This window comes from Manis javanica, chromosome 17, assembly GCF_040802235.1.
Source record: "Manis javanica isolate MJ-LG chromosome 17, MJ_LKY, whole genome shotgun sequence".
Lineage (NCBI taxonomy): Eukaryota > Metazoa > Chordata > Mammalia > Pholidota > Manidae > Manis > Manis javanica.
This window is the reverse complement of record NC_133172.1, coordinates 30,471,930-30,499,833: the sequence shown is the minus strand read 5'-3', so window position 1 is coordinate 30,499,833 and position 27,904 is coordinate 30,471,930. Positions and strand designations below refer to the sequence as shown.

The 27,904-nt window shown below is 40.1% G+C and overlaps 1 protein-coding gene and 1 pseudogene across 1 annotated transcript in view; one reads left to right on the top strand and one right to left on the bottom strand.

The window, feature by feature from the left end:
* Positions 1–27,904, top strand: part of N4BP1 (NEDD4 binding protein 1) — a 104,532-nt gene that overhangs the window by 55,874 nt on the left and 20,754 nt on the right. The window lies entirely within an intron of this gene.
* LOC140847096 (phosphatidylinositol 3,4,5-trisphosphate 3-phosphatase TPTE2 pseudogene) lies at positions 97–27,894 on the bottom strand (annotated as a pseudogene).

Here is a 27,904-nt window from a genome sequence, read left to right as displayed (position 1 = left end):
ATATTCTTTGTCCTCAGGCACTGATCCCAGGCACCCGCTCACCAGTCCCGCCGCCCTGCCTCCCTAGCCCCGGGGTCCCTGTCCCTTTAAGGCTTCCAAAAAGCGCTCGCCAAAAAGAGAAAAAAAAATGGGGAAAAACGCGCGATTTCCTCCGTCCTCAGGTGCCTGTCTGAGGCACCCGCCCGCCGGTCCCGCAGGGAGAAAAGCGGGATATTCTTTGTCCACAGGCGCCGGTCCCAGGCACCTGCTCACCGGTCCCGCCACCCTGCCTCCCTAGCAACGGGGGCCCGTCCCTTTAAGGCTTCCAAAAAGCACTCGCCAAAAAAAAACCGCTCCGGTTTCTTTCCACCCGCCGGGAGCCGGGGGGAGGGGCGCTCGGGTCCCACCTGTCCGGGGCTTGTATCTTACCCCCTTCGCAAGGCGCTGGGTTCTTGCAGATGTGGATGTGGTCTGGATGTTGTCCTGTGTCCTGTGGTCTCTATTTTAGGAAGATTTTTCTTTGTTATATTTTCATAGCTCTATGTGTTTTTGGGAGGAGATTTCCACTGCTCTACTCACGCTGCCATCCTGGCTCCACCTTCCTCTATACCCATTTTGTTGAGCGTTTTTATCATGAATGGATGTTGAATTTTTTCCAATGCTTTTTCAGCATCTATGGAAATGATCATGTGATTTTTGTCCTTTTTGTTGATGTGGTGGATGATGTTGATGGATTTTTGAATGTTGTACCATCCTTGCATCCCTCAAATGAATCCCACTTGATTATGGTGTAAGCTCCTCTTTATATATTGTTAATTGAGTTTGCTAATATTTTGTTGAGTATTTGTGCATATATGTTCATCAGCGATATTGGTCTGTAATTTTCTTTTTTTGTGGTGTCTGCCTGGGTTTGGTATTAGAGTGCTGTTGGCTTCATAGAATGAGTTTAGAAGTATTCCCTCTGGTTACATTTTTTTGAAAACTTTAAGAAGAATGGGTATTATGTCTCTAAATGTCTGATAAAATTCAGTGGTGAATCCATCTGGTCTGGTGGTTTTGTTCTTGGGTACTTTTTTGATTACCGATTCAATTTTGTTCCTAGTAATTGGTCTGTTTAAATTTTCTGTTTTTCTTTCTGGGTCAGTCTTGGAAGGTTGTATTTTTCTAGAAATTTGTCCATTTCTGTTAGGTTATCTAGTTTGTTAGCATATAGATTTTCATAGTATTCTCTAATAATTCTTTGTATTTCTGTGGTCTCCATTGTGATTTTTCATTTCTCATTTCTGTTTATGTTTATGTATGTAGATTCTCTTTTTTTCTTAAGTCTGACTAGGGGTTTATCTATTTTGTTTATTTTCTCAAAATACCAGCTCTTGGTTTCATTAACTTTTTCTATTGTTTTATTCTTCTCAATTTTATTTATTTCTTATGTGATCTTTCTTATGTCCCTCCTTCTGCTGACTTCGGACTTCATTTGTTCTTCTTTTTCCAATTTCAGTAATTGTAACTTTAGACTATTGATTTGAGATTGTTCTTTTTTTAAAAAATAGGCCTGGATTACTATATACTTCCCTCTTAGAACTGCCTTTGCTGCATCCCACAGAAGTTGGGACATTGTGCTGTTGTTTTCATTTGTCTCCATATAGTACTTGATCTCTGTTTTGGATTTGGTCATTGATCCATTGATTATTTAGGAGCATGTTGTTAAGCCTCCATGTGTTTGTGAGCCTTTTTCTTTTCTTTGTACAGTTTATTTCTAGTTTTATACCCTTGTGATCTGAGATGTTGGCTGGTAGAATTTCAACCTTCTTGAATTTACTGAGGCTCTTTTTGTGGCCTAGTATGTGTTCTATTCTGGAATATGTTCCATGTGCAGTTGAAAAGAATGTGTATCCTGCATCTTTTGGGCAGAGAGTTCTGTAGATGTCTGTTAGGTCCATCTTTTCTAATGTGTTGTTCAATGCCTCTGGCTCCTTATTTTCTGTCTGGTTGATTTGTCCTTTGGAGTGAGTGGAGTGTTGCAGTCTTCTAGAATGAATGCATTACATTCTATTTCCCCTTTTAATTCTGTTAGTGTTTGTTTCACATTTGTAGGTACTCCTGTGTTGGGTGCATAGATATTTATAATGATTGTATCCTCTTATTGGATTGATCCCTTTATCATTATGTAACGTCCTTCTTGTGTCTTGTTACTTTCTTTGTTTTGAAGTCTATTTTGTGTGATACAAGTACTGTAACTCCTACTGTTTTCTGCCTTTTAGTTGCATGAAATATATTGTTCCATCCCTTCATTTTTAGTCTGTGTATGTCTTTGAGTTTGAAGTGAGTCTCTTGTAGGCAGCATATTGTTGGGTCATGTTTTTTTTTATCTATTCAGTGACTCTGTGTCTTTTGATTGGTGCATTCAGACCATTTACATTTATGGTGATTATCAATAGGTATATACTTATTGCCATTGCAGGTTTTTGATTCATGGTTAACAAAGGTTCAAGGGTAACTTCCTTACTATCTAAGAGTCTAACTCAACTCAGTATGCTATTACAAACACAATCTAAAGGTTCTTTTTTTTACCCCCTCTGTTTTTTCCTCCTCCACTCTTTATATATTAGGTATCATATTCTGTACTCTTTGTCTATCCCTGTTTATTACCTCTGGTGACAGCTATTTAACCTTAGGAATACTTCAATCTATAGCAGTCCCTCCAAAATACACTGTGGAGATGGTTTGTGGGAGCTAAATTCTCTCAGCTTTTGCTTATCTGGAAATTGTTTAATCCCTCCTTCAAGTTTAAATGAAAATCTTGCCAAATAAAGTATTCTTGGTTTGAGGCCCTTCTGCTTCATTGCATTAAACATTTCATGCCACTCCCTTCTGGTCTGTGAGGTTTCTGCCAAGAGATGGCTGATGATAGCCTGATGGGTTTTCCTTTGTATGTGATCTTATTTGTCTCTCTGGCTGCTTTTAATAGTCTATTCTTATCCTTGATCTTTGCCATTTTAATTATTATATGTCTTGGTGTTATCTTCCTTTGGTCCCTTATATTGGGAGATCTGTGCACCTTCATGGCCTGAGAGATCTCCTTCCCCAGATTGGGGGAGTTTTCAGCAATTATTTCCTAAAAGACACTTTCTATCTCTTTTTCTCTCTTTTTCTTCTTCCGGTACACCCGTGATACAAATATTGTTCCATTTGGATTGGTCACACAGTTCTCTCAGTATTCTTTCATTCTTAGAGATCCTTTTTTCTCTCTGTGCCTCAGCTTCTTTGTATTCCTCTTTTCTAATTTCTATTTCATTTATCATCTCCTCCACTATATTTAATCTGCTTTTAATACCCTACACTGTGTTCTTCAATGATTGGATCTCCATCCTAAATTCATTCCTGAGTTCTTGAATATTTTTCTGTACCTCCATGAGCGTGTTAATGATTTTTATTTTGAAATCTCTTTCAGGGAGATTTATGAGGTCTATTTCGTTTGAATCTTTCTCAGGTGTATTCATAATTCTGCTTTGAACCAGGTTCCTTTGATGTTTTGTACTTTGTCTGTGGCGCCTTCTAGTGCCCAGAAGCTCTACTCTCTGGAGCTGCTCAGCCCCTGGTGCAGTGTTTGGGTTTGCAGGGGAGTGTCTTGGTGCTTGGAGCGAGGAAAGAGCTGTTTCCTGCTTCCTGGCTGCTATGCCTGTCTCCACTGCCAGAACCAGTGGGCCAAACACACAGGTGTAAGCCTCTATGCATTGTGTTTGTAGCTGCCGTTTGTGGGGCTTCCCTGTGGCTGGCCTGTTGCCAGGGCAGGGGTTGTCAGTTTGCGAACCTGAGCCAGGTGCAGGCTAGCTGGAAGACACAGCAGGCTGCATATCACGGTGGGAGGCCTTGGAGCTCTGTATCCAGCCATGGGGATGGAGCACCTTAGGATCGTTTAAGCTCCCATCCTGCTGGGCAGAGTGCACCCAAACAATTTTGTCTACCTGTCCTTTCTTCTGAGCAGTAAGCTCTGTGCAATCTTTGCCCCTTTAGCAGCCCTCTTGCTTTTAGGAAGTCTTTCAGACTGCCCACCCAGCTCAGCCGAATATGAATCCCTGTTTTCCACAAGTAGCTGGAATCTCCATCTCTTCAGGTATTCCACCTGTCTTAGCTTTCCAACTCCACTAATCACCAGAGCACCATGCAGTGTAGGTTCGTACTCCCAGAGCAGATCTCCAGGGCTAGGTGTTCAGCAGTCCCAGGCTTCCACTCCCTCCCTGCTCTGTTTTTCTTCCTCCCACCAGTGAGCTGTGGTCAGCGAAGGGCTTGGGTCCCATCAGGTTACAGCTTTGGTACTTTACCCTGTTCTGTGAGGTCTGCTCTTTATTCCAGGTGTATGCCATCTGGTGCAGCCTTCTTTCCTGTTGCTCTTTCAGGGTTAGTTGTACTAATTATATTTTCATGTTATATGTGGTTTTAGGAGGAGGTCTCTGTCTCATCTCTCACACCGCCATCTTTAATCCAATCACCATATAAGCATATTTTGAAGTAAACTCTTGAAGGAAGTGCAGGGAGTTCCCATATACCATCCACCGCCCCCATGTTAGTCAGTTTGGCTGCTATTTCAGAAATACCATAGACTGGGTGACTTAAACAACAAACATTTATTTCTCAGTTTTGGGGGCTGGGATGACCAAGCTCAAGGTGCTGGCAGATCCAGTGGCCAGTGACAGCCTGCTTCCTAGTTTGCAGATGGCCACCTTCTCCTTGTATCCTCACATGGCAAAGAGAAAAAGGCATGAAGAAGCTCTCATGTCTCTTCTTATGAGGGCACTCATCCCATTCATGAAGGCCCCACACTCATGACCTCATTACCTGCATTAGGAATTAAGATTCCAACATGGGAACTTGGGAGGACATAAACATTCAGTCCATAACAGCCCCACAAGCACTTTCTCCTGTTGTTATTAAAATCTTAAGTGTGTATGAAACATTTGTTGATGAACAAGAATCATACAGCTAATGAACCAGTACTGACACATTACTATTAACCAAAGTCTATACTTTACTCAGATTTCATTAATTTTATAGAATGTGAAAGGATCTGCTCCAGATATCCCTCCAGAATAACACATTACATTTAGTCATCACATCTGCTTAGATTATTGTTGACTTTGACAGTTTCTTGGACTCCCCTTGTTTTTGCTGACCTTGAAAGTTGTGAGAACTGGTCACATATATAATGTTTCTCGATTGTGATGGTCTCATGTTTTTCTCATGGCTAGAACAGGTGGGACAGGAGTTGGGCTCCTCTGGAAGAGCTGGCATCTAGTGTATGGGGAAAAGAGCAAGACCTGGGCCTTCCTTTAAGGGGCAGGGCTTGTCTGGCTTCAACAGGCCCTCCTGATAACGCATCTGATTTCTCAGACCAGCAGAGACAATAAAAGGATGTAGCCAGACTGGGGCCTCCTTTAGTAATATTCCCACCCTAGGCTTCCTTCCTAAGGGACTCAAGTTCATGTCCTTAAGTGGATTATTAATAATGCATGTCTGCAGCCATTCAGAGCTTATGAAGGACTATTACTAATAATGAATCACTAGAAAAGCTGTTTCAGGGCCAAGCATTGAGGTTAAGTGCTATTGTTGGTAGCCCTGGAGGGGGCCAACATCATGTCCATTTCACAGAGAACCAGGCTCACTGAGGTGAAGTGACTTGCCTAGTCACAAGGCTAAGAAGTGAAAAAGCAGAGATTTAAACCCCACCTGTCCTGACTCAATTCTAGGCATCCTCTATTACACTGCCATCCAGCCACACTGACTTACAACCACTGTTCTCAGTCATGCAACTGAAGGAACCAGTGTTCACGGAGGTGAGGTGCCTCAGCCCACAGAGGCCTAGGCCCTCATCACTGACAGCATCTGGACCACAGCCCAGGCGTCCCAATCCACTTGGAGCTAGACCCGTTGGGGCCCTGTGTGTGGCCTGAGGGGCACATTGCAGGCAGGCCAGCCAAGTGGCATTCCATAGGAAGGGACTGTGCGGACAGAGCCCGCCCCATATTCTGGGGCCCTGTTCAGTTGGTGTTCTGTCCTGTGGCTCCCTCAGGGTTGCCCATGTGTAGCTGGGGCTCCCAGTTAGACCTCAGCAGGAAGCAGGGAACAGAAAGGACCTCCATGACTGCCCCTCACAGGGGACCAGACAGCCTGGGCGCTTCAGCCCACAGCCGTTTTCTCTCTGCACCCTCAAGCCTGGCCCAGAGCAGGTGCTCAGGCCATACTGAAGGAATGAGGAAGTCCAATGCCCAACAGGCTGGAATGCCTTCCTTACTTGCCCTGCTATGCCACAAATCTGGCTTTCTCCCAGAGATGGGATGCTCACTCCCCACTACCAGAGTGCAGAAATGCATTGTCTCTAGTCTGCTTTGGGACTGTCCTATCTCTTTAACCCATAGGTTTCCCTTCAACAGAACCAAAACATCTTCCCTTTAGCTTTAGTTCAACCGCCTGGCACCACACAGAACAGAAGGACTTTCTTCACATCTTTTAATCCTCAACTGGGTGCCCCCAGCCCACCCCAATCAGCCTCAGCTTCATCTCCAGTCTCGCCTTTCCCGAGGGCTCTGCCTCCTGCTGTCCTCACACTCCACTTCTGTTCCCCCTGTGCTGGGTTGAATTGTGACACCCCACACCTACCTCCTGCCAAATTCATATGTTGACATTCTAAGCACCTCAGAATGTGATCTTATTTGGAAATAGGGTCATTGCAGATACAATTAGTTAAGATGAGGTTATTAGAGTGGGTCCTAATCCAATATGACTGGTGTCCTTAAAAAAGGGGGAAATTTGGACACAGACATGTACAGAAGAAACACTGTCAAGACACAGGGAGAAGATGGTCATCTGTGGCCTGAGGAAAGGAGCCTGGAGCAGCTCCTTCCTCAGTCTTCAGGTGGAACCTACCCTGCTGACACCTTTATCTTGGACTTGTACCTCCACAACTATGAGACTGTATGTTTCTGTTGTTTAAGCCACCTGGTCTGTGGTCCTTTGTTATGGAAGCCTGAGCAAACAAAAACACCCCCCTGTCATTCATTCATTAAATACTGAGCCCCTGACATGTGCCAGGGATAAAACGACGAAGATTAACAGAAGGGGCAGAGTTGTTGCTTCATGGGGCTTACACTCTGGTGGGGAAGAAAGACAGGCAGATAATACCTTAAGATTAGAGAATTCCACAGCCATAACCACTCTGAAGGAACTGAACCTGTGTTCCTTTGGCTCTTAACTCTCTGTCCCTATCAGCACTTGCCCCTCTTCCCAGAGAAGGGCCTAGGACTCGGCCATCCTAAAGAGGCTTCCCTGAGAAAGGTACCCTGAGGGCTGGCAGCCTGCAACAGCCACTGGCACTGGGCAGTGAGACAGAAGACACCCTGGAGCCTGCAGTGACCTACCCCCTCTAGCCATCCCCGATATGTGAACAGCACCACTCAGCAAAAGTAAAAATCAATCTGGAACCTACGTGCAACATCTTATGATTTGCTAAGCAATTTCACATCCATCAGAGCCATGAGAAATAATTACCATTGATATTATTATAATTAGGAAAGGTAGGAAAAAGAGAAGGCAGGACCTCAACCTGAAACATCTAGCATTTTCCAAGAGGTCTCCCATACACCAGAGACTGCAAACTATTTTGGATGTGACAAAATTTAGGAAATACCCTCTATATTATAAGCAAGTATTGTAAACAGGTACACACACACATGTATGCAACAAATTGAAATAAAAGTATCAAGAAATAAAAAAAAGAGGCTTCCCTGCTGTGCTCCATTGTCATCCCATCACTGTGGAAGTGTTTGAAAGTGTACTCCCCACTCCTGCCACCCCCAGCTCTCCTGCACTCCCTAACCTCCAAGATAAGCAGCCTCCTACCTCTGCCCCACAGACTGCTCTTCTGCTGCCCACCTTGTCCTTGAAAAATTCCACCAACCTCTGCTGCTTTCCTGGACTCAGGTCCTCCACCGGCTGCCAGGACCCTACCCTCTACCCTCCTTCTTTGCTGCTTCCTTTCTCTGCTACCACATCTTTAACTTCTGATTTGGAAGAATTTCAGGCATACAGAAAAGTTAAAAGAATTGTACAATCCTTATAGCTTTCACCTAAATTCATCAATTGTTAACATTTTGCCATTTTGCCTTATCCCCATTTGTATAAACTTACTGTTATTATTTGCTGAACTATTGGAGAGGAAGTTGGAAACATTATGACCCATCATCCAAAAATACTTTAGCTATATCTCCTAAGAGCAGTTATCTTACATGACTACAATTTAAATATTAATCAAGGAAATTTTATATTAACTCACTATTATTATTTAAAATACAGTCCATATTTAAATTCTGTCAGTTGTCCTAATTAGTGTCCTTTGAAACATTGTTTTTTTCCTGATCCAAGAGCCAAACTGGAATCAAACTTTGCACTGAGTTGTCACATCCTACTTCCCTTCAGAGGGTATCCTCCCTCAGCAAGAGCCTCTCCTGACTTCCGCAGTTTACTCTTTGTGACTGGCTTCAGCTTACATCTGTGCCATCATTTTCAGCCCTGCTTTGGCCCCCTTTGCCTCTGTCTCATGAATATTTACTCCTCCCTGAACTGCTGGGTCCTATAAAGTAGGGAGTCTAGTTCATCTGTGTACCCTGGTGCCAGACCCAGTGTTTAGTGAATGCACCATGGAAGAGTGGAAAACACTTGCCTGGAGTCAACAAGACAGACCCTGGATTTAAACTGTGACTCCCCAGCCTCTGTTGTTGTGACATCCACTGAGTTATTTAACAGTTGCTCTGCAAAGATAATATGACCTGCCTTGTAGGTCTACCATGAGAATCTCCTTAGGTGCTGTTTGGCACACAGTTTGCCTGGAAGGAGAGAGAAAGGATTTTCTTCTTCAGCCATGTCTACTGGAACTCAAAGTGTAGGACAGCAAAGAAGCACCAACCCTAAGCCCCTGAACTTTCCTTATCCCCTCAGCCCCAGCTCTGAGCATCATGGAGCTCTCCTCAGCACTAAGCAGCCTGACCCTCCCAAGGCTTGGTGGAGGGAGAGGAGAGCCTCAGGTGAATGAAAGCACATTTAATGATACAAGAAATCAAACTGGCTCCCAAGATGGAGAGGTAGGATTCAAGCACCTTTAAAAGAGACCCAGTCCATAATTTGACCAGACACTTCATGAACATGATAATCTGGCATAAATTAGCCCAGCTTAGAAACACCCACTACTTTTCTACAGAATAAACAACCCAGGAGCCCACTGGCCTAGACCCCCTGCAAAATCTCTACCCAGGCTCAGGTTCCAAGGCTTCCTGCAGTAGGAAGGACCTGCTACCCCAGGAATGCATTTGTTAATATCAGATTCCAGGACAACAGCTGGATCCAATTTAGCAGCAGAACATTGACAGAGAGGCCTGGCTGCCCACTAGCACCCCTCAGGAGGGTCTGAGCCTGCCATTCCCTTTTCCACAGAGATGGAGTTGCTGCAACTCACTGGGCCCACCCAGCCCCCTTGTACCTTCCAAGCAGCCTGGGGAAGAAGTGACCAGACCGACTGGCAATCCAATTTTTGTTCCTGTTGACTTGTCTTCCTAACTGCTTCTCAGATTTTCCAAAACACGCAAGTGATTTCCTCAGGGACATGGTGACAGGAAGCTGCATGGCTGTCTGCCTGCATGGGTTTTGGGTTCCAGGGGTAACATCTCCATCTACTGCAAAGGGACACATATATAGTCATGCTCCCTCCCCACCCTGCCACACAGGTGTGTGTACACACACATGCCACTCTCTAGCATCAGACCCATCATGCCCTGCAATTGGAAATCTCAGGCTATCAGAGCAGGTAGAGTCCATCCCTCAATGTCCAGAGAGGAGCAGTGACTTGGCAAAGGTCAGCCAGCAAAGTAGGTCTCTGGTTCCAGTGCATTCCAATGTGAATAAATATTTATTAATGATAATAATAACAATGTTTACTGGATGCCTTATTTATTTATTATCTGTATCTTGGATACATTTAATAGGTTTCCAAAAACATGCATGTGTGTAAACAAGGATGCTAGTTGGGAAGTAGGTTCAGAAGATAAAAGTAAGTAATGGATTCTGAGGAACAGGACTCTGTCCTAGAAGGGGTACAGCACTTAATTAGGTACCAGCTACGACTTCCACCAAAAAATGACCTCAACTGCAAAATCCAGACAGTAGATTTTCCATGTTTGGGGTAGATGGGAATTATCCAATTCATTTCTTGAAAGATAAAGCCTGTTACTTTGTATAAAATGTATGGAATCAAAAAAAATGGGCAGTTGTCATGGTATTTAGGAAGATTCAAAGAGAGAAACTGCACTTTCACATCATCATACAGTGGTGGACAGCTGACCAGGTTAATTATTACTCTGTTTCAATATCGTGAGTTATCATACAGTTTTCAGAGGCAGAACAGAAAAAGAAGGCCTTTTTATTGTTACTTGCTATTTGTACTTTTAGATCATTTCCATTGCCTTTTCCAACACCATGAAGCAAATAAATAATGAGCTGTTTTATTGTGAGTACTTTTACTGGAGGGAGAGTACAGTTGTAGATACTTTTCACATCTGCAAAATATCCAACATACCTTCTCTGAGAAGGAATTTCTATCCCCTGAAATTAGTGCTGATGCTTCTATCTGTTCTTTGTTCTCCAAAGTGATAAAGGCTGTCCTCTGCAGTTTTAAATATTTCACTGGCAATAAGGCAGGCACACACCATAGTTCCAGTTCTGCCTTTGCCTCCCTTACAGTGAATCACAGCGATGTTTTCATTATCTTGAGCCAACCACTCACCTACTTCCTTGGTGAATGCCAGCATCTCACTCAGGGGACATTGTGATCATCAATCATTATTTGATGGTCCCTATAATGGAAATACTTATGATCATAATCTCCTTCACTGCATAGATTGTAGACTTGGTAGTGGTTGCCATGCTTGGTATCCAGGAAACGTACAACTTCCTTGATGGGATTCCTATAAAAAGACGCTTTTCCAGAAGATGGGAATGACATGGCAATTAATACGTCCAGTAATGTAAGTGAGATCTAAGTCAAATCCATCCTTGTATCGCTGTTTATTTCCTGAAACCATCCTTCAGGACAGCATTTCAAGATGTCTTTTTTGAGAAGCCAGATGAAAAACTCTTATCAGAATGATAAGTCATAGAAGTCGAAATAAAATTGCCAGTCTGGGACTCTCTTTAAGAACATTAAAATCATAAAAAAATACAAACACTATCAACCAGTAGAGTTACCACAATAATGACAGCATCTAAAGAGTTAAGTATGTCAGAAAAATAAGATCGTATCCCTTCTACAACTACTTGAAGAAGAACATCCATTAAAAAAAAACAAAGCACTAGCTAAAGAAATTGAATGAAATGCCAAAGGAGTATACATTGTGTTATCAGTGACACTTAGGTCTGTAATGATTAGGAACAAATCCACAAAGGTCAGCAACACTCCAAATATTCTGAATGCAAAAGATGATACAATTAAGTTTACAGTCTAATCACACTACCACATGAATTAGGAAATCGATGTCTTCATCACCATCGTCAGACTTTGAAAGTTGTTCTATTTTACTGTCATTCATGGCTCTAACACAGATTACTTTTTCCAGCTCACCTAAGTCAGAGTTTGCCCTGGGGGGTCGCTCAGGATACTGCTGTCAATTCACCCAGCACAGTGTTTGCCCTCCAGAGTCCCTCAGAGGATACTGCTGTCAAATTACTCAGCACAGAGTTTTCATTGATGATGTCCTTACTGGTCACTGACATGAACTCATTCCAGTCAGAGCTTCTGAAGACATTCTGGCTAGAAAACACAGCAAAGGCTGTTAGAGCCTTCTTATCTTCATACAAATTAGGAAAATCAATGTGCTCGTCACCATCATCAGGCTTGGAAAGTTGTTCTGTTTTACTTTTGTTGGCGGCACCATCAGAGATTACTAATGTCAATTCATCTACATCATTCCCCTTGTTCTCATTGTTGTCAGAGGACCCTAAAGAGTCACCCATAACTCATAACTTTATTTTTTTTTTTGACGCAGGAACCAGAAATATAAAGGGCCCTCCTTTAATCTCTATGTGTTGTTGTTTTGTGGCTGAATTTAATCTACAATTAATCTATAAATAGTCTTTACAAGTGAACCAGGAACACCAGCTCCACGCTCAGTGGGAGTAGGAATTCCAAGCTCCAAGGCATCTGCCTTTTTTGTTCCAGAGAGGTGGGCCCAAGAACCACGACAGGCCAAGGCAGAGAAATTTCTGGGATCCCCTGAGCTCTGCAAAGCCAGGATCTGCTTACCTGATGCTCCTTCTCCCAGTACTAGAATAGAACTATCTGTCTATGGCAACCCCAAACAACAGACTCCAGGTGGTCCTGAGATCATACACGTGGTTGAATTTTTTGTTGTTGTTTTTATTGAGGTATACTTGACATATAACGTTGCATTAATTTCAAGTGTATAGCATGTGATTTGATATTTTTATATATTGGGAAATGATTGTGACAATAAGCCTAGTTAACATCCATCACCATACATGGTTTTAAATTTTTTTGTGATTCTATTATCTTAACAACTTTCAAATATGCAATACAGTATTATTGACTGTAGTTACCATGCTGTACATTACACGTCCATGACTTACTCATTTCGTTTTCATAATTGGAACCCCCTTCACCCATGTCACACACACCCTCCTCCCCAACCACTGGCAATCATCAATCTGTTCTCTGTATCTATGCAGTCAGGTTCTCTTTGTTTTTTTCAGATTCCACATATAAGTGAGATCACATGGCATTTGTCTTTCTCTGAGTTATTTCACTTAGTAGAATGCATTCAAGTTCCATCCATGTTGTCACAAATGACAATATTTCCTTCTTTTTATGATTGAATAATATTCCACTCATATATTATATATATGTATCACATTTTCTTTATCCTTTCGTCCATTGATGGACACTTGTTTCTGTATCCTCACGTGAACGTGTAAGTGCATTTTTTCTTCTTCCAGTAACATTTTCATTTTCTTCAGGAAGATACCCAGAAGTGGAATCGTTGGGTTCTATGGTTGCTCTGTTTTTAACTTTTTGAGGAACGACTATACCGTTTTCCATAGAGGCTGCATGAATTTACATTCCCATCAACAGCTCACAAGGGTTCCCTTTTCTCCACATCCTTGCCAGTGCTTGTTATCTCTTCTCTTTTTGATAATAGTCATTCTAACAGGTATGAAATGATATCTTGTGGTTTTGATTTAAATTTCCCTGATGATTTGTAATGTTGAGCATCTTCTCATGTGCTCATTGGCCATTTTGTATGTCTTCCTTAGAAAAATGTCTCTCCGGGTCCTCTACCCATTTTTAAATTGGACTGTTTGTTTTCCTTAAGAGTTAATATCATGAAGCACTCAGAACAGTGCAAAGCACAGAGTAAGCACAGTGTAAGTGCTAGCAATTATTATTTGGGGAAGTCTGAATGGAAAGCGGGTTTGGAGAGAAGGTCAGGAATTTCTTTTGGATGCACATTAATGCATATTAATGTCTGTTGAATATCCAAAGGAATGTCATTGATCAAGAGCTCAAATGTACACGTCTGGAGGTCAGGGGACAGGCCTGAGTGGGAGATGCAAAGCTGCAGGTAATTGGCATATAGGCGGTATTTGAAGTCATGAAACTGATTGATATCACCAAGAGAGTGGAGATGAAGAAGAGAAATATCCCTAGGACTGAGCTCTGGACACCCCAAAGTCTAGGAGGTACAGATCTCTGAAGGAGAAACAAAGGAAATTGAGAAAGGACAGCCAGAGAGGTAGGAGGAAAGCCTGGAGAGTAGAGTCCTGGAGACTAATTGAAGAAAGCTTGACAAGAAAAGACGAAGGTCAGCTGTCTAATGCCCCTGACGGGTCAAGTGAGATGAAGACTAAGAAGTGGTCATTGAATGTGGCCACAGGAAGGCCACTGAGACCCTTGGAGCAGTTCTGGTGAGATGGAGGAGGCAGATGTCACATTAGAGTATGTTTAAGAGAGAATGGGAGGACCTGAATTGAAGGCCATGCATATAGGCAAAACTTTTGAAGGTATTTCTGTAAAGGAAGACAAAGAATGAGAGGGAGGAGCGAATATGAAGTAGTGATTTCCTTGTTTGTCTTTATTTTTGTAAGACAGACTTTAGTTCAGCATATTTGCACATGCATACATTTGAAGTATTCCTTTATGGGGCATTTGAATTAGGTAGTTTTATCAAAGAAAGGCACAGAACTCTAGGAGAGATTGTCACTGTTGGAGGTCATACCACTCGATGAGGTCAGAAACCTGTCTAATATACTGAGTAAAGGTTAACTCCAGTGTTTAGTAATACAGGTCATTGTTGTTTAACAGCTGATGTAAAGAATCATTGGAGAGTTTTGTAACTAAACACATATGTGTAGTTAGGTGTGATGTATGCCATGGTATGTTGCATCTGAAAAAGAAGAAAGCTGGTAACTCAAAAGGAAGAGGTAAAGATTGAAAAGTTATTATATGAAGTATGATGGGAAAGGGCTTTAAGAAGCTTCTGGACAGTCAATAAAACAAAGCTGACTGGCCTTTCTGGGGTCACCCAATGAGAGCAGTAAACACAACATGATAAACACAACCTCAGAGTTCAGGCTTCTGCTGCCATCTTTCACCAAGGGGAACCAGTGCTTCCCTGATAGGATGGGGTGAGTGGGCAGGGGGGACTAGGGGTGGGACTTGGGGGTAAGACAGCAACAGAGGCCTGAGACATCTTGTGGTGAGGAAGCAAGGATGCTTTCAAAGGCCTGAAGGCTCTGTGGAGCTAGGGGACGAGGCCAGCTTGTGGGTTGGACTCCCACTTGGAAGGGTGACCATGGAATGAGGCGCTCAGAAGGGACATCCATAATCTCGGCATCGGCCTTCCTGAAGCTGAGTCTGTAACTCTCAGGTACTGGAAAGAGAATGTTCATGTGGTATGTTCCATAAGGCAGTTAGAATGCCTATGTGAATTGTCAGTACTGTTTACTAGAGAAAATGCTATATGTGGACAGAACCAAAGTATGAGATTTTTATTGAGATTTTGTTCAACAAACAAAATGCCAAACTATTTTTCCCTACATCTTACTCAGTTTGGTCGATAAAGAAAATGCTATAGACTTGGTGGCTTATAAACAACAGAAATTTATTTCTCGTGGTTCTGAAAGCTGGGAAGTCTGAGATAATGGCGGCAGATCCAGTGCCTCATGGGGCCCCCTTTCCAGTTCACAGATGGCAGGCTTCTCTCTTCATCCTCATGTGACAGGAGGGGTGAGAGAGATCCCGGAGTCCTGTTTTAAGGTCACTCACCTTCATGAGGGCTCCTCTGTTATGATCTCACCACCTCCCAGAGGCTTACTTCCAAATACCATCACACTGGCATTAGGTTTCAACGTGGGAATTTTGGGAAGACCCCACATTCAGTCTGTACTCCCCTACAAGCCTTTTGATCTGTTCAAGTTGTTTGGTTAGATACTCAGAATTTCTGAAGCTTCTGTCTGTTCCAAGTAGTGTTTGATTGGAATGTAATGTTGATCAGTGTGTTAATCAAAAGATGTCTCTGATAGTCTACAGGAACTGTTTTAGACTCTTGATGTATGTACAAGCTTGCCATCTGCCTGTATAACCAGACAACATGTCCATCTGCCTTTAACGTGAGGAAAGTCGTTCTCATTCCTAGACTAAAGAAACACTGGGGAAATATTTAACTAAAGGTCAAGGACAAAGCTGTGTTGCTCCCCTGGCCTGGTTTTCATTTAATGTTCTTATTTTAACACCTACTCCCTGTGCCTAGCCCCAGTTGCAGAAGCCAAGCTCTAGGTGTAAACTTGTCCCACTGTCCAATTCCCACCAAAACTGACGTTGCTGCCCACTCCATGCTTGCTGCAGTTAGCACTTGAACTGACCAGTATGTAGCCTAGGGGCATTTCTGGAGAAACTAGAAGATTAGCACAAATAAGGAAGCACAGGGTGAAGGACCTAAGCTGCCCAAGGCTTGTCATCCTCAGAGCCCCCAGACTCAGCTTCCTCTCTGGAAAGCCTGGGGCAGTCCAACTGTGATATCATCAAAAATAAATATTTGATCTTTGTCCTAGTTCCTGACATGCAGCTCCCAAAACCTTTGGAATCATCAGAGAGATATGAGTGTCTTTTGTATGCTAGTGACATGACTGGTGGCTGAGAGTATTACAGCACGTCCCCAGAAAGACCAAGGCATGATTGGAGGGTTGGGACTTGCAGCCCAACACCCAGACCTCAGGGGAGGAGAGAGGAGCTGGAGATAAGAGTTAATCACCAATGGTCATTGATTTGACCAATCATGCCTACATAATGGAACCTCCACAAAAACGCTAAACAGTGAGAGGGTCAGGGAGCTTCCAGGTTCTTGAGCACATTGAGGTGCTGAGAGGGTGGTTTCTCCCAGACCTTGCCCTGTGCATCTCTCCCAACTGACTGTTTCTGAGTTGAATCCTTTATGATAAACTGCAAATCGTAAATAAGGTGACTTCCTAAATTCTGTGAATTACAGTGAGTTATCAAACCTGAAGAAGGTGCTTGGGGTACCCCCCTGAATTTATAACCAGTTGGTCACAAGTGCCAGTACCAATCTGGGATTTACTCCTAGCATGTGAAGTGGGGGCCGACTTGTGGGACTGAGTCTTTAACTTGTGGGATAATGTTAGGATTGAGTTGAATTGTAGGACACACAGCTGGAGAGGCAGCACTGGACAAGACACCGTATATTTGGTGTCAGAAGCGTCATGAGAAAAAACAGCTTACCAGCCACCAAAGCCTGCAGCAAGGGGAGGGGAGAAGTCTGGGAAAAAGCAGGGAAGAGAGGCAAGGGGACATTCAGGCAGGATCCACATTGTCGGCCAGGACAGCAGTTACATTCAACAAGCAATCTTTGGTCTAAAAATCTCACATCTAATGGACAGATGTTGATGATTACTATTTTTACTTTCTGTAAAACTCCTAAGAGGAAAGCTAACCTTCAGGAGGGGCTTCAGGAGGGGACAGCGATTGGTTAAATGTCAAAGCTGGATCTAATCTCCTCAGGCCTTCTGTAATGTCAGAGGATTTAACTTTTAACTTGATTTTTTTTTCTCTGCAAGTTAGTTGTCTAAATGGTATCTGGATATATGCCTAAGAATACCACATGTGAAAATATTATATAAGCTATGAAAAGTAAATTGATTTGTTTGTAAATAACACTTAAGATTGGCAATTTTAGAGTGTGCATTTTCTATAGGTTCAAATTTATAAAATTGACTGAAGTTGATAAAAAGTAGGGACTTTGTGATTATCACTTAAAAAATTGCACATGGGGAAAAAAATTACACATGGGAAAGTTCTGTACCTTCTGTTCAGTTTTGCTCTGAACCTAAAACTGCTTTAAAAAATAAAGCCTATTTTTAAAACTTGAAATCAGGTTACTCATTAATTCATGTCATTACCTGTCTGTATCAGCATCCAGTTTAATTTTACATTCTCTTTGCATAAGATTGATTTAGAACATCCTAAATCATACTATTAATTAGTTACAGATATAATAGTTTTTGGACATGACATCTCTTGCAGAATGTTCTTCAATTAAACTATTCCAGAAAAATGACAGAGATAGAAACTGTTTCAATGATGAATCACAGTATTTCCTAGTCGCTAACTTTCCTTATTTCAAGTACCAGAAAGGGATCAAGCACAACTTAAAATCAGAGCCAAAGTGATATAGCATCACAACATGTCATGCATCCACTTTTTAACTTTTTAAATCAAAATTAGTAAGTAGTAGGCAAAAGATATATATGCACATGGTTAAAACAAAAAATCAAATAGTACTGGGGATTTTCATAGTAAAGACTAGCAGGCCCTTACTTCTACCCCTCCCCAACTTCCTATAGTCCACTACTTTTACTGTTTTGAGCTGTTTGGATGTTTGCCTTAATAATAAATTATATACTGCTATTTCTTACCCATTTTAGGCATTACACACTTTCTTTAAGATAGATGATGAGGCAGAAACTGCAACCATTTTCCTAATTGTTGTGGTCTAAATATTTGTGTCCTATCAAAGTTTATATGTTGAAATCCTAATGCTCAGTGTATTCAGAGATGGGGGTCTTTGGTAGGTGATTAGCTTACGAGGGCAGAGCCCTTGTGAGTGAGATTAATACTCGTCAAACAGGCCTGAGAGAACTTCTGTGCCTCTTCCATCATGTGAAGATGCAACAGAAGTCCGCAGTCTGGAAAAGGGCCCTGTCCAGCTGTGCTGGCAGCCTGGCCTTGGACTTCCAGCCTGCAGAACTGTGAGCACTAAAGTTCTGTCTCTAAGCCACCCCGGCTGTGGTGTTTCAGGTAGTAGTCTGAACTGAGATACCAATGTAGTTGTTGCTGTTGTTTTTCAGTTAAAGCAATAAACAGCTTATGTAAATATGATTAAATAAATATTACTCATTACAAAGCCAAACAAATACTGTTGTTATTATTTTTTCTGATAGGGCTTTTAATTTTTTCCTGGAGTTTTATTCTGCCCTGTTTCCATCTACTTGGAAAATTTGCTTTAAACACATGCCCAGTATTTTACAAATACTCCTTTCTATTGACTACTTACGGAGCCTCCTTTTCTGGGAGAAAACCCCTGGAGCCCTCTTCCCTCTCTGAATCAACTGGTTGCTCAGCTTGTCAGCTACACAGCTGTGATCTTTAGACTTGTATTTGTCACTCTTGGTTGAATTTACTTACTATTTCATCTTCTTTATTTTTGGTGGCCTTCATCTTAAAACAGTTCAAGAAAACAGTCCATGGGTGTAATATTCTCAGCCTTTTTAGCATGTCTAGAGGTGTATTCTGCCTTACTTTTGATACATAATGGTGGTACAGAAGCATAGATTGAAAATCATTTTCCCTTAGAATTTTGAATGCATTGCTCCCCTTTTGTCCTAATGATCCAGAATTCCTGTTGAGAATTTCAGACATTCTGATTGTCATTCTTTTATGTGTGCCCTGTTCCCACCAGGAGTTCTCTCTCGTAGGTCTTCAAAAAGTAATCGTGTTTGGGTACTCTGTGGCTCGTTTCAAGGTGGGATCTGTGTGTGTGCTTTAGTTCCAGAAGAGGATTTAATCTAATTTTTTTCACTGATTAAGCTCTGAGTATTTTAGTTGCAGAAAATGATTTTTGTTATTTCTTTATTAGTTGCCATCTACCTTTTGGGAATGTCAGCTATAGAGATCTGGGATATCCTAGATGAAACAAAGTTTCTTTTCTCTCGTTTTTCCTGTTTCTTTGTTTTGTGGTACTTTCAGAGAGATTTCTTCTACTTTGTCTCTTAACTTTTCTGTTTACTCTTATTTTGACCATCATATTAATTTACTAGTACTCTTAATCTGATTATTTTTCTTTCTTCTTGTCTTTTTTTTTAGCATCTTGATTCCTGTTTGATGAATTCTTCTATTTGTTTAAGAGCACTGATTAAAATTTTGTTGTTTTCCTTTCTATCCTTCATTACCTAGTTTCCTCTAGTTTTCCTCTATTTTGTGTCTTCTTTTATTGGCTTCTGCCTATATATTGAGACTTTTTTCTGACATGGGTGCTTTTTATATTTCATACTAAATCTGAAAAGCCAGTTTAGAAGCTTTGTGTCTGGGACAGGCTCTGTTTATAGGTGGGCTTTACCTTTGATCAGTTAGAGAATTAACCCTCATTTGAGAGGATATTTGTTTTGGAAGCCTTTTATCTGGAGGAAAAAAATGTCTCTCTAGTATTAGCTAATTGTTTCTGGCATATCCACTGAGTGGACATGATCAGCTTTTTCTTCCTGGTTACTGCACAGTAGTCTCAAGAGTATTTCACTCATGTGAATGCAACCATATACTTACTTAATGCTAAATAGGCAGCAACAAGGATTCAGTTCTTAGTGAAATAGAGTAAGCAAGCACACTCTACCCTGACACTCCTACTAAATATAGCTGTCAGACCTGGATAGAATGCATGGAGCAGCTATTTGAGGACTCTGAAAAGTAAATAGTAGCAGGTGGATTGAGAAAGAAGACCAGAATTCAAAGTACCACCAGTGTTGAGTTTATTATTTTTGCACCAGCCTTTAACTCAACACTGGCAGCTCAACCTGGAAACAGAAATGGGCGCCAGGGCACAGAAAGAGGACCAGGAGAAGCCCTCTAGTTTGGCTGGGGCAGACAAGGGAGCACCTAACAGAGGGTGAAAATCTGTTTTTCTTTTCTTCATTCCAGTGCACACCAGCTTCCAGTCCCATGATGGTGGCAGTGGGAGCTTGCAGAAACCAAAATGCTGAGGGAGGATAACCTTCCTCTCTCATTAGTGTAGTTGTCCCAAGAGGATGGAGCCTCATAGCTTTCTCTCTCTCTCTCTCTCTGTTCCCCAGTGGAATCAGGCACAGTGCAGAAGTGCAAGGGCAAAGTGTGGTAACTAGAGCCCCAGCTTTCTGACTAGAAGAGCTCCAGGGGACTAGAAAGATGGCAGAGAGGGAAGAGCTCAGGAAAGTGACTCCATAAAAGTTGTTTATGATCTCCTGGTTTCATCCCCAAGCTACACATACATGGACTGCTCTTCAGCATAGCAAAGAAAACTGAACATAAGAGAGCTGAACTAACAGAAAAACTACTATCCGGGTCTTGGACTGGCCACTGGGTAGTGCACATGCAGGACAGAACAAATAGCACTTGTAGAGACTTTAAAAACTGACAGCTCACAGAAGGCTGGTTGCAGCTTGTAGCCTTTAGCCTAGGTAGATTACCTGCTAGAACAAAAGTAGGATTTAAACAAGACCCAAAGTCTCATAATAATGCAAATAGATACAATACAAAATTACTTGGCATATGAAGAATCAGGAAAATAACTATTCTCATGAGAAAGGCAAACACCAATGGCAAGATAACACATATGTTGGAATTGTTTAGCAAAGATTTTAAAATATCTATTATAAAAATGGTCTAGCGGGCAATCACAAATACTTTTTAAAGTAATAGAAAAATAGAAGGTTTCAACAAAAAAAACAGTAAATATAAAGAATGACATGGAAAGGTTAGAACTGAGAAATTCTATAACCTAAATAAAAGCTCACTGGACAGGCTTGATTTTTAAATGAGGTGGCAGAAGAGCGAGTCAGTGAACTTGAAGACAGGACAGTAGAAGTTACCTAATCTGAACAAGATAAGTAGAGCAGAGTATGGTGCTAAACAAATATTTGGAGAAGTAACAGCTGAAGACTTCTTAAATATGGCAGAAGATGTAAATATTATGATTCAGAAAGCTCAGTGAACACAAACAGAATAAATTCAAAGAATTCCACACCCAGAACAATATAATCACACTGCTGGAAACTGAAGACAAATTAAAAATTATGAAAGCATCTAGTGAAAAACATGTAGGAGAACAACAACTAGAATGAGTACAGATTTCTATCAGAACTCATGGAGGCCAGAGAAATAGCAGAATATCTTTTACATGGTGAAAGAAAAGAACTGCTAACCAAGAATTCTTCAATGAAGTTATCCTTTGAATATGAAAGTGCAATAAAGCATTTTTGAAACAAAACTAAAGAGAAATCATTGCCAGTAGCCAGCTCCAAAAGAATTGCTATAAGTTTGTAATATTGTCTGATGGGATTTCAAATGTGTATACACATAATTTATGAGATAGCTACTACAAACAAGAGAGGACTGGATAGATAGAGACCAAGGGTAAAGGAACCTGTATGATGCGGGTGTTCTAAAATTGGTGTGGATTTTAAGTTACGGAGGTAACTGAGTAATGGCACAGAGAAGTCAATATCATTGAAAGAAGATTTTGATTACTTATATTTCACAAGATAAGGGGGCATGCCTTGCCACACAAAGCCAAAGGTGAAGCATTAGGCTTTGATCAGGAGGCAGAAACAGGAGCCAAGGGGAAAGCAAAGCGGAGCAGAATAAACAGTTTAAGATAGGTAGTTTCAATAATTCTGTTGGGCTTTGGGATAAAGGAACTACCCTTAGTTGTCTGCTACCTGGCCCTGGCTTGATTCAGAGGAGGAGAAATCGTGGTTTGGTGTATGTTAGAGAAGGGGTGGGTAGGAGCACAGCACTGGGTGAGGCAGTCTGTATACGTGAGAGGCATGCTCCCAGCAAGCTCTCCAGCACTCCCAGGAGCTAGCTCTGGGAGGGTAAGTTTCTCCCCAGGTCTAAAAGATGTCAAAACATCATAAGATAAAGAAGATAAAAAAAAAACATTAATAGTACAGGTGATAAGGTTTATACATTTCTCTTGAAATGATTAAGTAATTATTTTATACACTGTGAAAGTTAAATATGTATATTGTAATTGATAGCATGAGTGCTTTGAGAACTGTATAAAGAGATGTAATTTTTAAAGTGCAGTAAATTGTAATGTTAAAAACATAATGCATAAGAAGGCTGGATAGGAAAAAAATTAAAAATAGGGAACAAGCAGAAAATAAAATGGTAGACTTAAATCTAAACTTGCCAATAATTTCATTAAAAGTAAATAATCCAAACATAGCTATTAACAGAGATTGTCAGAATGGATTTAAAAAACATAACCAAATTATATGGTATCTTAAAGCTATTTTAAATATAATGATATATGTAAGTTAAAAGAAAGGGAAAACATACTTTGCAAGCATTAACCAAAAGAGGGCTGGAGTGGCAGTATTATTGTCAAAGTAGCCTTCAGGGCAAAGAGGGATATTACATAATGATAAGAGAGGTTCAGTTCACCAAGAAGACAACAATGCTAAATGTATATATTCCTAACAACAGAGCTGCAAAATATATGAATCGAAAACTGGCAGAACTGAAAGGAAAAATTTGATTAAATCTACAATTTTAGTTGGAGACCAGCATTCTCTCAACAGATCAGGGATTTGAAAGAACTGAACGGCAGAGTAGACAGACTATATACCAAGACGGACCATACCCTGGGCCCTAAAGCAAATGTCAACAAATTAAAAATAATTGAAATCATGTAGAGTGTGTTCTCAGACCACAAGGAATCAAACTAGAAATCAAACCAGAAAGATAACAAGAAAATCCCCAAATACTTGGGAACTAAACATACTTCTGAATATTGAATAATTTCAAGAGAAATTTTAAAATACATTGAACTGAATGAAAATGAAAATACAATGTATCAAAACTGGGATGTACTAAAGTAGTTCTAAAAGGGAAACTTGTAATACATATTACATAAAAGAAATCTCAAGTCAATAATCTAAGTTGCCACCTCTAGGAACTAGGAAAAGAAGAGCAAGTAAGTCCAAAGCAATCAAAAAGAGGGACATAAAGAGCAGAAATCAATAAAGTTGAACACAGAAACAATAGAAGAAAGTGAAACAGCAAGCTTGTTCTTTGAAAAAAATCAAATTGACAAACCTCTTAGCAACACTAAAGAAAGAAGACATAAATTACTAGTATCAGGAACGAATGAAATAAGGTATCAACCACAGACCCTGATGATAATAAAAAGATAAGGAAATGCTACAGCTTTACGAACCTAAGATTGACAACTTAGATTAAATCAACCAATTCTTCAAAAAGTATGGACTACCATAATTTACCCAATATGAAATAGATAATGTGAGTAGACTTAACAGTTATTAAGGGAATTAGTAATTTAAAATTTCTTGTAAAAGAAATGTCCAGGCTCAGGTTGTTTACCTTGAGATGTCTGCAAAATGTTTTTAAAAGCATTAACATCAATTATGCACAGTCTTTTCTAGAAAATATGGGAGGAGAAAACACTTCCTCCTTTACTCATTTGTAATCAATATTATTCTGAAGCTAAAACAGGAAAAAGACAATACAAAGAGTAGAACTCCAGACCAAAATCCTTCTTGAATATAGATACCAAAGATGCAAAAGTGCCTAACAAAATATTAATGAACAGGATTCATGAGTATGTAAAAGAATTGTACATCATGACCAAGCAGCATTTATTCCAGGGATACAAAGCTAGTTCACTATTCCTAAATCCATCAACATACCTACCATATGAACATACTGAAGAAGTAAAAATCATATAATTTTATCAGTTGATACAGTAAAGCATTTAACAAATTGTAACACCCTTGTAACACTCATGTCGTTAGGTAGGAATGCAGAGTAACTTCTCAACATGAAAAAGAATATCTGTTAAAAAAATAACATCTCATACCTAATAGTGAAAGACTGTTTTCTCCCTTAGATCATGAACAAGGAAAGCATGTCAGCTCTCTCACCATTGATCTTCAGCACAGCACTGGAAGTTCTAACTAATGCAGTAAGGCAAGAAAATAAAATAAAAGTCATAGAGCAGGGGGAAAAAATTATAGGTGACATAATTTTTCTACAAGAAAAAAATTGTAGAACTAAAAATAGGTTCAGGAAGGTCACAGGATACAGGATCAAAATCAGTTGTATTTCTGTTTATTAGTAATGAACACACAAAGCAAAACTACAGTTCCATGCTCAATCACTCAGAAACATGAAATACTTGGGTATGAATCTAACAGTATGTACAGGATTCGTATGCTCAAAATCATAAAAACTGGTGAAAAAAAGTAAAGATCTAGAGAAATGGAGAGACCATGTTCATGCATTAGAACTCAGATGTCAGTTGTGCTCAAATCAATGTGCAAATCTAACACAATTACTAAACAAGATAATTATAAAGTATATATGGAAAGGCAAAGAAACTAGAATAGCTGGAAACAATTTTAGAAAGAAGAATAAAGTGGGAGCAGTCACTGTCCAGTTTCAAGATACTATTTAATTACAGTAATCAAGACTGTGGTGTATTGGGAAAAGGGTAAGTTGCTGGAACAGAAGAGAACCCAGCAGTAGTACCACACAAGTATGGTCAACTGATTTTTGACAAAGATGCAAAAGCAATCAATTTTAAAAAAGAAGAGGATTGCCTTTTTAAGAAATGGTGCTAGAGCAATTAGATAGCCAAAAGCGAAAACATGAACCTAAGCCTAAAACTCACATCTTAAACAATATCAACTCAAAATGGGTCATAGATTTAAATGTAAAGCATAGAAGAAATCTTTGGGAACTAGAGCTTGGTGGAAAACAAATGAACCAATAAACTTGGATTCCTTAAAAATAAAAACTTTTTCTGTCAAAAGGAGGAAAAGACAAACTATAGGAGAAAATATTGACAGCCATATACATGACAAAGGATTCTTATCTAGAATATTTTATAAAGAGCTCTCAAAATTCAACAGTAAAAACCAAACAATCCAATTAGAAAATGGACCCAAAAAATGAGGAGACATTTCACCTAAGAGGGAATATAGATGGCAGATAGCACATGCAAAAATCACATGTTCAGCACCCCTGGCCATTAGGGAAATGTAAACTAAGACCATGATAAGTGAGATGTACTTACATACAGCCTTATTATAGTGGCAATATCAAATGGTGGCAAGGATGCAGAAGAACTGAATCTTTCATACATTGCTAGTGGCAATGTAAAATAGTAGAGCCATTCTGGAACATAGTTTGGCAGTTCCTTGAAAAACTAAACACGTACTTACCAGCAAGTGCACTCCTGGGCATTTATCCCAGAGAAATGACAACTTAAGTCCAAATGAAAACCTGTACATGATTGTTCATAGAAGCTTAATTTGTAATTAAATGAGAACAACCAAGATGTCCCTCAGCAGATAGATGGTTGAAAAATTAGTTTATTTATGTCGTGGAATATACTTAGCAGTAACAAGGAATGAACTTACTGATACATGTAACAACTTGGATGGATTTCAGGAATATTGTTTAGTGAAAAAAGCCAATCTCAAGAATCGTGGATTGTGTAATTCTATTTATGTAACATTCTTGAATGCACATAATCAGACGAAAACAGGTTAGTGGTTGCTAAAGGGTTAAGGATGGTAGGTGGAAGTGGGCTAAATATGACTGTGGGGTGGTGTCAAGGGGCATGAAGGAAATCTCATGGTGATGGAATAATTCTGTATCTGATTGAAGTGGTATTTTCCTGGATCTACACATGTGATAAAATAGCATAGAACTATATATACACTGTATCAGTGTAAATATCCTGGTTTTGATACTGTACTATAATTATGTAAGAGACAATGATAGGAGGAACCTGGATGAGGAGTACACAGAATGTTTATGATTATCCTTGCAACTTCCTAGAGCCTATAATTATTTCAAAATAGAATGTTTTTAAAAACAACTTCAAACCACAGCCTTACTAAATGCAGCGTAAGTTGAAACAAGTAGTTGCAAAATACTGCCTGTTTGGAGGTTTTTAGGGATGTAGACATCAATATATAACACTCTGCTTGCACATTCAGGAAAAATTGATAATGGGTTACTGTACTCTGTGTGTAAGCATGCAATTACCATGTTACCAAAATACCAAAACTGTTATAATAAAAAAAAAAGGCTTCTCTATCCAGTAACAGTTATCACCATTCTTTACCACCAAGTCCACAGACATTCCAGGTTTATCCAAAAGGACATAAGGAAGCAAAGAACTCTTGACTGAACATCATATTGCAATAGGTCAAGCTTTGCCTCTGTGACAGTTTCCTCATATTTTTGGTGTTTGATATGTTTATAGGGATTTTATAGTATTAAATGTGTAAACAAGGAATGTATACACATTTTTATGTAAGTTCTAACTGGAAATACATGACCAATGTAATAGCAAGTATGAAATAGGTGCAGGTTTGCAAAGCCTCACAGCTACAGGTACTGCACAGGTTGAACTTGTAAACAGCACCATCTTTGGTAACCCCATTCTAATTTTAGTTTAAAGTATAGGTTCAGTAACACCAGGCTGATTTCTTGCAAATGTCCAGAAAATTTTCACTGATAATTTAAGTGTTAATATTATTTTGTAGGTACTTACTGTGTCCAAGACACTATTGTCAGAATTTCATTCATTATCTCACTGAAGTCCCTTGAAACACCTCAGATTGCACTATCCTTATCTCTTACAGTTTAAGAAATTGGGGTTAGCAGGAGTACACAGCTTCACCAGTTGTGTGGCTGGGAATTAGAGCCTAGGAACTGACTCCAGTACACAAGTTACTGACAAGCATATCCCATTGTTTGAGTGTGCGCTCGTGTTGTTTGCTCAATTCACACTTCTGCCTCCCATAGCAACCTAATTGCTGAAGAGCCCAGTTCCCTTTCATGCCCTTCAGGCCTCCTTCAATTCCAGATTTCACTAGAAACCCTAACTTTGTATCTGAGAATGGCAGTACTGACCAACATTCTATGGTTCTTTATATTTAGGTCTACATTTAAATAGTCTGGTCTAAAAACAAGCATACTTTTATATACGATATACATTGTTCTAGCCAGCTAGAAACATTTTTTTGGTTCTTTTTAAAGACCTTCAAGAAATCAGTTTGTTTTATTGGGAAACTAGGGGCAGTAGTAGCAAAGCAAAAGTCAAGGTTTGTTGTGGAGTAAATTGTTTGACTTGACTATCTTATCTCTTAATTGTGTCATTGTAGTAATAAATGACTTGTAGCAAGCAAAGATATTCTTTATAGATGTAATAAATCCAGTCTCATCATTATCCGCAGTGGAGATAAACCCCAAAGATCACACTGCAAGATAAACTATTGAAAATGTTATACATACCTGCCTTTTAGACTTAGATGCAGTTTTCAAATCCTCTGAAAATGATTAAGCAACTTACATCTGCTATTTTAAATCTTCTACTTAAAACATGGCCTTCTTTCCAGTTATTAGCATGCTTCTGATTTTTGTAGAGTTCGACGTTTGTAATTACATGTGTAACATAATAGGTGCTGTAAAGAGCTTTTGTAAATTGATCTAATTTCTTACTTCTTGTTT